The following is an 11,666-nucleotide window of genomic DNA, read 5'->3' as shown; positions in this document are numbered from 1 at the left end:
TGTATGCGTGCCCAGTGGTGTACGGAGGCGCCAGTAAGCACAAAATAGGGTATTCACGGAGTTATATTAAATCCACGTGCTCGCGGTGAACCTCAGTGCTTTCCATTTTGAGAGGCAAATGCATAAAGGCGCTACATTTTCTTTAGTACAAGCATTTGTGATTATTCAGAAGGTCCGCATCCCTAATGCTGTACACTGCTGGGGTGAGCGAAGAAGACGAAGCCTTTAATTACGAGCACTTTCTTCGTTGGCGAATGCGCTCGTGCGACGCAGACCAGTGAGCGCACACAGTCTACCTGAATAAACAACCTCCAGGCAACCCTGCACCCAGGACGTATCCACACTTGAGTCGAATAGGGAGCGAGCTGAATAGCAAGATTAGACCGCAAGTCTCACACGAGCTGTACCGCAGGTTAAGCATGCAATCGTTAAAATGACAGAATAAACGTCACTTGTTTCATCGTCATTTCTGTACGCTAGTGTCCATACACGCTGAAAAGCACGTACAAAACCCTTCACGAACCCACAGTAGCTCAGTTTAATTTCATCTGACTTTGAGAAAGGTAAGAGTGAGTATTTGTTGTCTTCACCCATCCCTTGGGCATCGAGATACTCTGTTTCTGATTCTGCAGAGAGAAAGAGAGTGACTGTGAAGAGGAAGAGGCGCTCTTTTTTACAACCCCTTAAGGAACACTGCTCAGTGCTTGAGGAAGGAAAGGACACAAAGCGGAGAGAAGAGTGAGAAGGTCGAAGTGGTCACACAACTCTTCGTTGTCAGCTGTAGCTAGGCGCCGCCTTTAACCACATGTTTCCTATCGGCAGGAAACTAAGTTCTTCTGATTCTTTGCCAATGTCTTAGGAGAACGGACGTGTGTATATTCCAACTTGCGCCTGTCAATTTCCTAACTTCATCCCACCTGGTTTTCTGCCGTCCTCGACTGCGCTTCCCTTCTCTTGGTATCCATTCTGTAATCCTAATGGTCCACCGGTTATCGATCCTACGCATTACATGGCCTGCCCAGCTCCATTTGCTCCAAGTTTCTGCCGCATATGTTAGCACCGGTACAATGCAATGATTGTACACTTTTCTTTTCAACGACAGTAGTAAGCTCCCAGTCAGGATTTGGCAATGACTGCCGTATGCACTCCAATCCAATTTTATTCTTCTGTAAATTTCTTTCTCATAATCAGGGTCCCCTGGTGAGTAATTCACCTAGATAAACGTACTCCTTTACAGACTCTACAGGCTGACTGGCGATCCTGAATTCTTGTTCCCTTGCCAGGCTATTGAACATTATCTTTGTCTTCTGCATATTCATCTTCAACCCAATTTTTACACATACTCACGTACTCAATCATTGGTTGTAATTCGTCTCCATTGTTGCAGAATAGGAGAATGTCATCCGCAAACCGAAGGTTGCTGAGGTATTCGCCGTTGATCCTCACTCCTAAGCCTTCCCAGTCTAAGAGCTTCAATACTTCTAAGCATGCACTGAATAGCATTGGAGAGATTGTGTCTCCTTGCCTGACCCCTTGCTTGATAGGTAACTTTCTACTTTTCTTGTGGAGAACCAAGGTAGCTGTGGAATCCTTGTAGATATTTGCTAAGATATTCACGTATGCCTGCTGTACTCCTTGATTTCGCAGTGCCTCTACGACTGCGCATATCTCAACTGAATCAAATGATTTTCCATTGTCTATGAAAGCCATTTAGAGAGGTTGATTGTACTCCGCAGATTTGTCGATTACCTGATTGATGACATGGATATGATCTATCGTCGAATATCCCTTCCTGAAGCCAGCCTGTTCTCTTGATTGACTGAAGTCAAGTGTTGCCCTGATTCTAGTGGAAATTATGCTGGTGAATATTTTATACACTACTGAAAGCAAGCTAATGCGTCTGTAATTCTTCAATTCTTTAACGTCTCCCTTCTTATGGATAAGTATAATGTTGGCGTTCTTCCAGCTCTCTGGTACACTTGAAGTTCTGAGGCATTGCGTATAAAGGGCCGCAAGCTTTTTGAGTATGATATATCCTCCATCTTGGATTAAATCTACTGTTATTCCATCTTCTCCAGCAGCTTTTCCCTTGGTCATATCTTTCGAGGCCATTCTAACCTTATCGCTAGTTATACAAGGAGCCTCAGTATCCGGTTCATCACTATTTCGAATGAAAGTAGCTTGGCTGTTTTGGGTCCTGTGGAGATCAGTATAGAATTCTTCCACTGCTTTTACTATGTCAGCAAAATTGCTGATGATATTTCCATGCCTATCTTTCAGTGCATACATCTTGCCTTGTCTTATGCCAAGCTTTCTTCTTCCTGATTTCATGCTGCGTCCATATTTGACGGCTCCTTCAATCTTTCCCACATTATAATTTCGAATATCCCTTACTTTCTTCTTGTTCATCAGTTTTGACAGTTCAGCGAATTCTATCTGATCTCTTGAGTTGGTCACTTTTATGTTTTGTCGTTTCTTTATTAGGTTCTTTGTTTCTTAGGAGAGCTTACCTACTGGTTGCCTTGGTGCCGTACCTCTCACTTCAACTGCTGCTTCTGAGATCAGCCTAGTTGCGGTTTCATTCACTACCTCTATGTTATCTTCATCTTTCTGTTCTAAAGCTGCATATTTGTTTGTGAGCACCAGCCTAAATTGGTCTGTTTTACCCTTACAGCGTCGAGTTTGGCCTGTTTTCTCTTGATTATTTCGCTCTTTCTCTCTTCAAATTGAGAGAAATCCTAGAACTAACTAACCTATGGTCACTGCACTTTACCTTACCTAACAGTTCTACATTATTTACTATGCTTGGATGGGCAGAGAGTATGAAATCTATTACATGCCTTGTTTCTCCATTAGGGCTTTTCCAGGTCCACTTCCTGTTGCTGTGAATGTATTCATTATTCGGAGCCTATTCCTTTCCGCGAATTCTACCACAACATCTTTCCTCTTGCATTCCTAGAATCGAAGCTGTAGTTGCCAACTGCTTGCTCACCAACCTGCCTTTTCCCCACTTTTGCATTGAAGTCGCCCATATCTACAGTATACTGAGTTTGCACCTTTCTCATTGCTAAATCAACATCTGCATGAAGCTGTTCTATTTCCTCATCATCGTGACTGGAGGTTGGGGCGTGGGCTTATTCTACCTTCATGTTGTACCTCCTATTCAGCTTTATTACGACGACTCCTACCCTCTAAATAATGCTGTAGAATTCATCAATGTTGCCCGCTATGTTGTAATGAACTAGAAGTCCTACCCCAGATTCTCTCTTACCTGGAAGCAGTGGCACACCGACGGGGGGGGGGAGGGGGGGGGGAGGGGGTTCTAACCCCCCCCCCCTGAGACCGAGTTAGCCCCCCCCCCTTTTTTTTTGAGAACTGCAACTAAGATGTAAGACGCGATATCGTCTGCACACTCGCAAACTTGTGCAAAAAGCGCCTTTTTTTAAATTTCTCGTGAAGAAATTGAAATTATTGCTGTTTAGATGGTATTGGCAAACTAAGGCAAGCTGTCACCCCCCCCCCCCCCGGCAGAAATCCTGGGCGCGCTACTGTCTGGAAGACCTCTGTAACAGAGGACGTGGCCGTTACTCAGCACTTTGTAAGCCTCACCAGTTCTTCTAGCCACACAAAGGCCAATAATATCCCAGGCAATGCCTGATAGTTCCTCAAATAGTCCTATTAAGCTAGCCTTACTCGAGAGGGTGCGCGTATTGAACGTTGCCAGGTTCAATTTCCATTGGTGGCCTGTCCGACCCCAGAGATTCTTAGCACCCTCTGCCACTTAGCAGGTCTGACCACCGCCTTGGTCAGGTGCTCCGCAGCCGCTGGGGACTGAGGGCCATGGGTTACTTGTTGGAGTCATGAGGGAGGTAGTGGCCGAATACTGCACCAGGGAGGCCAATTCCTGTTGGGGTAAGGGGGTGAATTTGATAAAGCTTAGTGGGCCTGCCTAGTTTGGTTGCACCTGAACTATTATAGCCCCACTAGCTCTCGGCAATATAATCTTTGCTGGTGTCAGGCACCACTCCATGCCTGAAAATGTAGTGGACTGGAGCAGGATTCGAGCTTACGACCTTCAGATTTGATGTCGGGTGTTTTGCCTCTGCTTCACGCCACCACTCTACAACAAAATAGCATACACAACTCAATAGTATCAATCTAAAGGCAGATAAATGTCATTTCCGTAATAGATTTATGTGCTTCCCACGAACGTTCTCTCGCTACAGAGACACGAGAGCTTCTTTCTTAAGTATGTTCTCCCTACCGTCGTGCGCATACGTGAGTTGCGACAGAAACGCCTGGGGACTATTGCTTCTCGAAATCTGCCTTTCCCGAGGTACTACAGACCAAGACCCACATTGTCGCGTGTTTCCGTAGTCGAGCTCCGGATAAATACTCACGAATAGCTTCATTGTACATTCGTGTTCCAGGAAAATGTAATTTTTTTGCCCAGACGACTGGTTATCTTTCATTTTGAAAACAAACTATTCAACATAGTTGGTTAGCATTTTCTCATTGAAACGTGCTTCGACAAACCGTTAAGAATTGCTACTGGATGAGCACGGTGTACGATTCCTGCCGATTCATAACGCAGAAGCTGAATCATACAATTGAGTCATTCTCCTAGGCCTACACAGAATGTGGAAGAGCCCCATGCCAGATCATCATGCAGATGTCAATGCTCGTTCAGTAGGCGACAATTTTATTGACAATGCTGTCCATGTTTCCGAAGTTCAGGAATGAAACAAGTTTACCATAGTGGAGCAAATTGTTTCATGATTTCATAGCGCTCATAAGATTTTCAGACTTGTCCTCCACAAATAAGGTGTGGGATTGTAAGGTTGCTTTTATGTCTCTCAGTAAAAACGTCAATAAAAATTACTCCGTCTCCCGCTAAAGGGAACCACGTGTGGATGCCAAGCAGCGGGGAGATGGTTAGCTTGAGCGGAAGATGGTTTTGCGGCAGCGGTCCGAGCGCTCATCGCGGCGCTGCAGAGGGGAGAGAATGAGGCGCGCGCGCTCCGTCATTTTCAGACCACGGAACTACCCTGGCGCCCCCAGCGGAGTATGCAGCTGTCGCACCACCTGTTGTGCGCGCGGCTCCGAATTCCTAGAGGAGAGAAAGGGGGAGCGTAGGAGAGGGGGGAGGGGACGCGCATGCGCTGTGGGGATGTGGCACGCGGGCGCCGCCCCCTACAGTAGAGGATTCCTAGAGGAGAGAAAGGGGGAGCGTAGGAGAGTAGAGTGACGGGGAGGGGATCGAATGCGCTGTGAGGGTGTGGGACGCCGCGGGAGGGACGGACAAAGCCCCTACAATAAGCTGCTTCGCATCTAAAAGCCGGCAGATTCCACGCCCTGTGGGAATTGATGTAATTCGAAGTAGGGTGCGGGGAGCCTACCAAGTTAACGAAACGACCATCAGAGCACCAAGACGTAGGCGGCTGTTTCATGACCTACATGACACGCATGCCATGACATTCATGTCATGAGTGCTCAGGAGTCCCTTTAGCTACACTTAAGATACCTTAAGGCGAAAGCCTTACTCATGCTCACGACTATGATTTCGACCATCAGCCTTTAGCCTTTTCCGCCACTTAGTACCATATCTGAACGCATTCCATTGGTTTTTATGAGTTAATCTTTTTTCGTTGAGTCATTCTCATTTTTGCTGAGGCATGGTTGTGACCATGACTTCTACCATTACCTTTAGCGTTTCCTTTACTTAGTGCCCACGTCCGAACCCATTCCCGTTGTTTTTGAGAGTTTACCTTTTTTCGCTGAGTCATTGACATTGTTGCTGAGACATGCTCATGACTATGACTTCTACCACCATCATTTAGTCTTTCCTTCTCTTAGTACCTACGTCCGAACCAATTCCAGTGGCTTTTGAGTGTTAATATTTTTTTCGCCGAGTCACTCATTTTTGCTGAGTCATACTCACGACTATGACTTCTGCCAGCATGCTTTAGCGTTTCTTTCACTTAGTACCCACGTCCGAACCCATTTCGATGACTTTTGAGTGTAAATATTTTTCGCTGGGTCATTCTCACGGCCTGCACGACATGCATGTCCTGATATTTATGTCATGACCTATCACCTATGTTCGTCATACACTCCTGTCATACTATGTCAATTTGGTTTTTCCCTGCCTTCTGCCTTTCTCTTTCCTCGTCCTCCTCCTCCTTTGGTACCAACTAAGTTAACGAAACGACCATGAGAGCACCAAGACGTAATCGGCTGTTTCATGACCCACATGACACGCATGTGATGACATTCATGACATGACAAATCATTTATGCTCGTCCTATACTCTTATCATACTCTGCCAATTTTGGTACATACCAAGTTAACGAAACGACCATGACAGCACGAAGACTTAGGCGGCTAGATGGATAGATAGATAAGATATGTCAAAGCAGCAAATGTTCGCCAAGAAATGCTTCGTATTTAAAAACAGTATTTCATAGCGCGGCGCCAAAGCGTTGCTGTCGCGAGTATGATGTCTTGTCAACCACTCCCGCGTCCCTCATCCTTTATTGTTTCTTTTTTTACTTATGCTGCATTATTAGACTGCACTATCGTGTCCGGTATTTGAGTAAACATAAGCGGACGGGGCGTTTTACCGGATTGGCGGACATGCAAACGTGAAAGACCTGCACAGTGCCAGCCACCTGGTAGCGCAAAGCTCAATCAACGAAACACACAGCTAATATTGCAGTAAACGAGGGTATTCTCCTTCGCTGATCGTTTAAATTCTCGTGAGCAGCGTAATCGTGTTGTAGCAGAAAATTTACACGACCAGCAAAATAACAAATACTTGGTTACTGCAATGTTAGCTGTGCTTGTCTGGTTGAGCTATTTGCCACAAGGTGACTGGGCACCGTGCAGGCCGTTCACGTTTATGTCTCCGCTCATCCGATAAAACGCCCACTCCACTTGCGTTTACCGGATAGCCGCATACCCTGAAACACTCTATTACTGTATGCTCCCCGTGTGACTTCGACATAGGTTCATTTTCACTGGGCCTAAATCAAAAGGTTCGTGCCAAGAAGATTAATGTGACCCGACGGGATGCGCGGATAGAGGGGGTGGGGTAGGGTTGAATGTCGCTAAGGTGAATGGTGCTTTAGCGGCCTCATGTAACCAATGTATTATGACGTGTTCTTTCGGCGAGTACAATTTGCTCGAAAGCATTCATTTACAGGATATACTGAAGTAAGCGCTCATCACTGTCCCTTCGACGACGACGCTGGCATTGGCGTAAGTGACGCTGGCATTAAATTGAGAGCACCAAAGTGACACCGCGAAGCGCAAGCCTTCCGTTAGGTGCACCACAGTGACAGGGGTGAACCATTCGCGACAAAAAACGACGTCCACTTATTCATGACGGGCTCTGTCTCGGCCATTATGATCACGTTCGGACGGGAGTTTAAGCAGCGCTTAAATAGACGCAAGGGGCGTCGTCCTCCGTATTACCTAGACGAAGTCACATTTTGAGCAACAACAATCGCTATCAAATGTAGCGAGATTTCTCTATGGGGATCTTGTGTCGGGCAAGGTGGAGAAAGAAGCTCTTATCTATGAAAACTTTGGGAACAGCATTTCCCTCTATTGAAGTGTAATGGTATCTTAATAAGAGGAAAAAACGAAAGAAAGCTTCCTAAAACAAATTTAATTTCGATTGAGTGGCATGAAAGCAGGAGGTACTAAATATAAAGACAAATGTGGCACGAATATGACTAGCTTGTACATGCCAGTTCAGTAACGTCCGTGATGTGTGTACCGGCAATGTTATTTATAAAATTAAGGTTCTGGAAGTGGGTGGAGAGAAATGAGCTACTGGGTAACCCAACAATGGGTCCTGACCAGGCCGAGAAGTAGAGAAGAATGCCTTTGTAATAACTCCGTTTGTATAGATTTCAATAGCACAGAATCGACGTTTATGAGCAGGTTTCTAGATATTAATGCAGCATACAACAACGTACACAGGAAATTGCTCGGGGATATTCTCAAGCACGATGACATGGAGGACGATTTGTGTAACTATTGAGGGTGATATATATAGAACAAATGAGTACAATTTGTATGGGAAGGCAGGAAATACCGAGCTAGTGAAAATTTACCATGGGGAAGTTATAATTCCTTGTATCTCCAGTATTGCCCACACTTTGTGATAAAGGCAAAAAAAACATGATTGGCAAGCAATGAATAATATTTTGATATATCTTACATCCGTAATTGGAACAGGTTACATCCGAGGGTGCCTTGGCTGATCTATGCGTACGACATTGTGTTGCTGACGAAAAATGGAAGGGAATTAGCCTTGAGAATACGAGAGCCAATCAAGCGATATATTACGCCTTAAATTTCGCGCACAGATATTTAGAATTATGACCATTTTTCAAAAGGCAACTAAGAACCTTGTGTCAATTACACAGTAAGTCATGCCCATATCTAACAATATAGATACCTGAGTGTCTACAAAAATGAAGGAAGGAGCAAGTAAACCACCAAATAATTTTATTTGAGGACAAATAGCTAGCGGGATGCCGCAATGATGGAATACTTAGGGGCTACAGTTAATATAATGTGTTGCGAGGAAATTGGAAAGGAGTAATAGTGACAGTGCTAGCATTCGCAAGGAATTCCCCTACTGAACATCGGAGATCCTGCTATTGGTTGGAGGTTTCTGGTGGGCGAATGTGTATTCGGGGCCACGGTAAAACGCAAAATGAAAAAAATGCGCTTTACCTTGCACTCGGCCGAGCAACGCTTGAAACAGCGAAGCTCGGCGATCTTAGCCCAGAATTCTCCGGAAGTGCGCGCGAAGTTTCCATTTATTGCTCATGATGATTATCATTTCTTTTCGCGCGTCTGGGACTTATGGCCGTCACTACGCGTTGCATAGCGCAGCTTGCAACACTGACACCACGTTCCAGTGCCGACAACGCGTTTCAGCAGACCCAATCCGTGAATGCGTCTCTCTCTCTCTCTCGCTCTCATAACGCCCCAAGCCTCTTCACATCGCAGAGCACGAGCGTGTGAACGCGCCAACTGTGGACGAAGACGACGACGCTCGAACGCAATCATATGGTTCGCATAAATGCATGTTCTGCAAGCGTGGATCAGCCCTTGATGTGCTGGTGTGATTGTAGACCGTATTTCTGTGTGAAGTGAATAAATGCAATAAAGAAAGAAAAAAGTCACAGGCCTGCGCGGCACACGCAGCACAGTCACAGCGTAAGCTGGTGGAGCGGTTCAAGAGTAGCTCCAATTTGGGCACCACGCACAACAGGGTCTTCGCGGCAGTCTTTTCGCCTCGTTTTGACGAGAACGTTCTGAACTGTCCGCCCGGCGTCGACGGCGAGCTGCGGCTTGTAATCCTCTCTGAACAGCAGTCTGCTGAGCCCGATCAAGCCTTAAAACTGCAACTTACATGTCGGGCGCGCCGCGTTTGCAGTCATCTTACTTAGAGGGCGCCGCCATACTGGCGGAGGCTCGATTCGTCTTCCCCTTCGTGCTTGCCTTATATATGAGTATTTTCCGCGGCCCGATAGCAAGCGCTTGCGTGGCTCAGTAGTAGAGTATCCGGCTACCACGCAGCGGGCGCGGGCTTGATTCCGGCGGGAATCGGGTACTTTTTGCGCGTTTCCGGTGATAGCGCTTACGCGACGGACGCCGGTGGCAGCATCATCGCGACCCGAAACGGCTATTGGAATGAGCCCATAACAGCTTACGCTGCAAAGACGCTGTATACTCTAGTGGTTACGACGCTCGCCTGGGGACCGGGGGTACGCGGTGGTGGCAAGCACAGCGTAATTGAATGTATAACAGTGAACCATAAGTCATGAAGAGAAAGTTAGGCAAACAGAAACGGTAAACTAGAAGCAAAAGATGTACACAAAAACACCATGGATATTTTGAAGTACACCAAAAACAAGCCGGAAAGCAAAATGTGTAACGCAAAGGGCCTGCTATAAAATGAGGCATGTGGGCACTGTAGCAAAGTTCTGATATAGCTCAGCACATTGAAATGGAATGCTTAGATATTAAACCAACAAGAGCCCTATAGAACGTGCACCTTCTATGCAAGCTGTGTGTCAAAACTGATCAGACCAGCGGAGAAGAGATTGATTAAACCATAGTCTTTTCAAACATAGGAAGCTAAAATATAGAGATGGAGGTTTTAATGATGAAAGAAAGATGAAGAAGAGATATGTAAAAGGCTGTAGTACGTAAAATGTAACACACAATTAGCTCAAGCAGGCTAGGTGAATGTTTACTCGCTGCTACATTTCGAAGGCGATGCCACTAAGCATGATTATTATCATGTTTCTGTCGCCGTGACTTCAAGCTCTTCCAATGAAGATGGCATTTTCCTCACTCTGTACCACTTCCAGATTTCCAGAAAAAAGCACGCAATACAAATATCCCAATAAAACTACTGCAAACGAACTTCGTAAAATGTAATTGGCTGTTTCAATGCAGTTGCAACGCAGAATACACAGTAGCTGACACGACTGAAATGCAGTACAAATTCTCACCAGGCGGATGTTGTACAGATTTTGCGCTTCAGGTGGGAGGAGTTGCTTGTAAAGTATGGTTGGTGGAACCATATGGCAGGCTGGGAAAGTGTGGTCTTGCATCGAGTGATATCCGACAGCAATAAAAATGTCCACCGGATGCATCCTGCGCCACAAAAATTGATAGCTCTCGTCATTCTCTTGCATTGAGTTATATCTATTAGTAAATAGTTCAGAACGATATCGTAGCGCTATAATATGTTTTTTTTTACATCGCCCATGCAGTTTCAACAGAATACAGGTGAAGAGCATATACTATGTTTTTGCACGTGTCTCGCAAATAAATGTCTCCAGTAGACAGCATACGCGCCCTCCGAGTAATTGTTCTTTCAGTGCTAGGACCAAGACCAAATCTAACGTGCACAGGCCACAATATTAGGAAGCTTATAAGGTCTCTGCGAAACTGGCTCCTAATAATCAGGAGTGGCTTTGCCTTTACAAAAAATGCCGATCACCGCTCGCTGCAGTATCTACTGCAGTCGGCGGTTGACTCTTATGATGGGTGTTTAACTACAGATAATATTGTAACGAGCATACAAGAGGCAGTTGGAAAGAAGAGGAGGACGAAGTGCTTCTAGGCCTGATTGCGCGGTCACCATCATCCATCTCCTGTAAATAAAGCCATTTCTGCACAACTCTCCGTAACAGTTGTGGTGGAGGTGCGGAGTAATCGACACCCGAAGACGGAGGTTATACCGCAAGTTCTTCGTCGAAGCCGCCGCCTTCCTGTACTTCCACCGAACCCAGCGGAGTTGGAGATGTCCCGCGACGCGGAAGAGCAACGGTCTGTCCCAGCCTGTGCCGGTTCTGTCCAGCAACTACGAGATGCACGTCCCTTCGCCGGAAAACCGGGCGAAAACGTCGATGAATGGCTCATCCATTACAAACGGGTGAGCGCCTACAACAAGTGGAATAGCACTTCTCAGCTTTCCAACGTTGTGTTCTTTCTTGCGGGTACCGCGTTGGTGTGGTTTGATAACAACGAGGAGACATTCACGACATGGGAAAGATTTGTTTCGCAAATCATAGAGCGCTGCGGTGACTCCGTGACGAAAAAGAAAAGGGCAGATCAGACGCTTTCAC

The sequence above is a fragment of the Dermacentor silvarum genome, chromosome 4 (genome assembly GCF_013339745.2).
Source record: "Dermacentor silvarum isolate Dsil-2018 chromosome 4, BIME_Dsil_1.4, whole genome shotgun sequence".
Classification (NCBI taxonomy): domain Eukaryota; kingdom Metazoa; phylum Arthropoda; class Arachnida; order Ixodida; family Ixodidae; genus Dermacentor; species Dermacentor silvarum.
Note: the sequence above shows the minus strand (reverse complement) of the source record.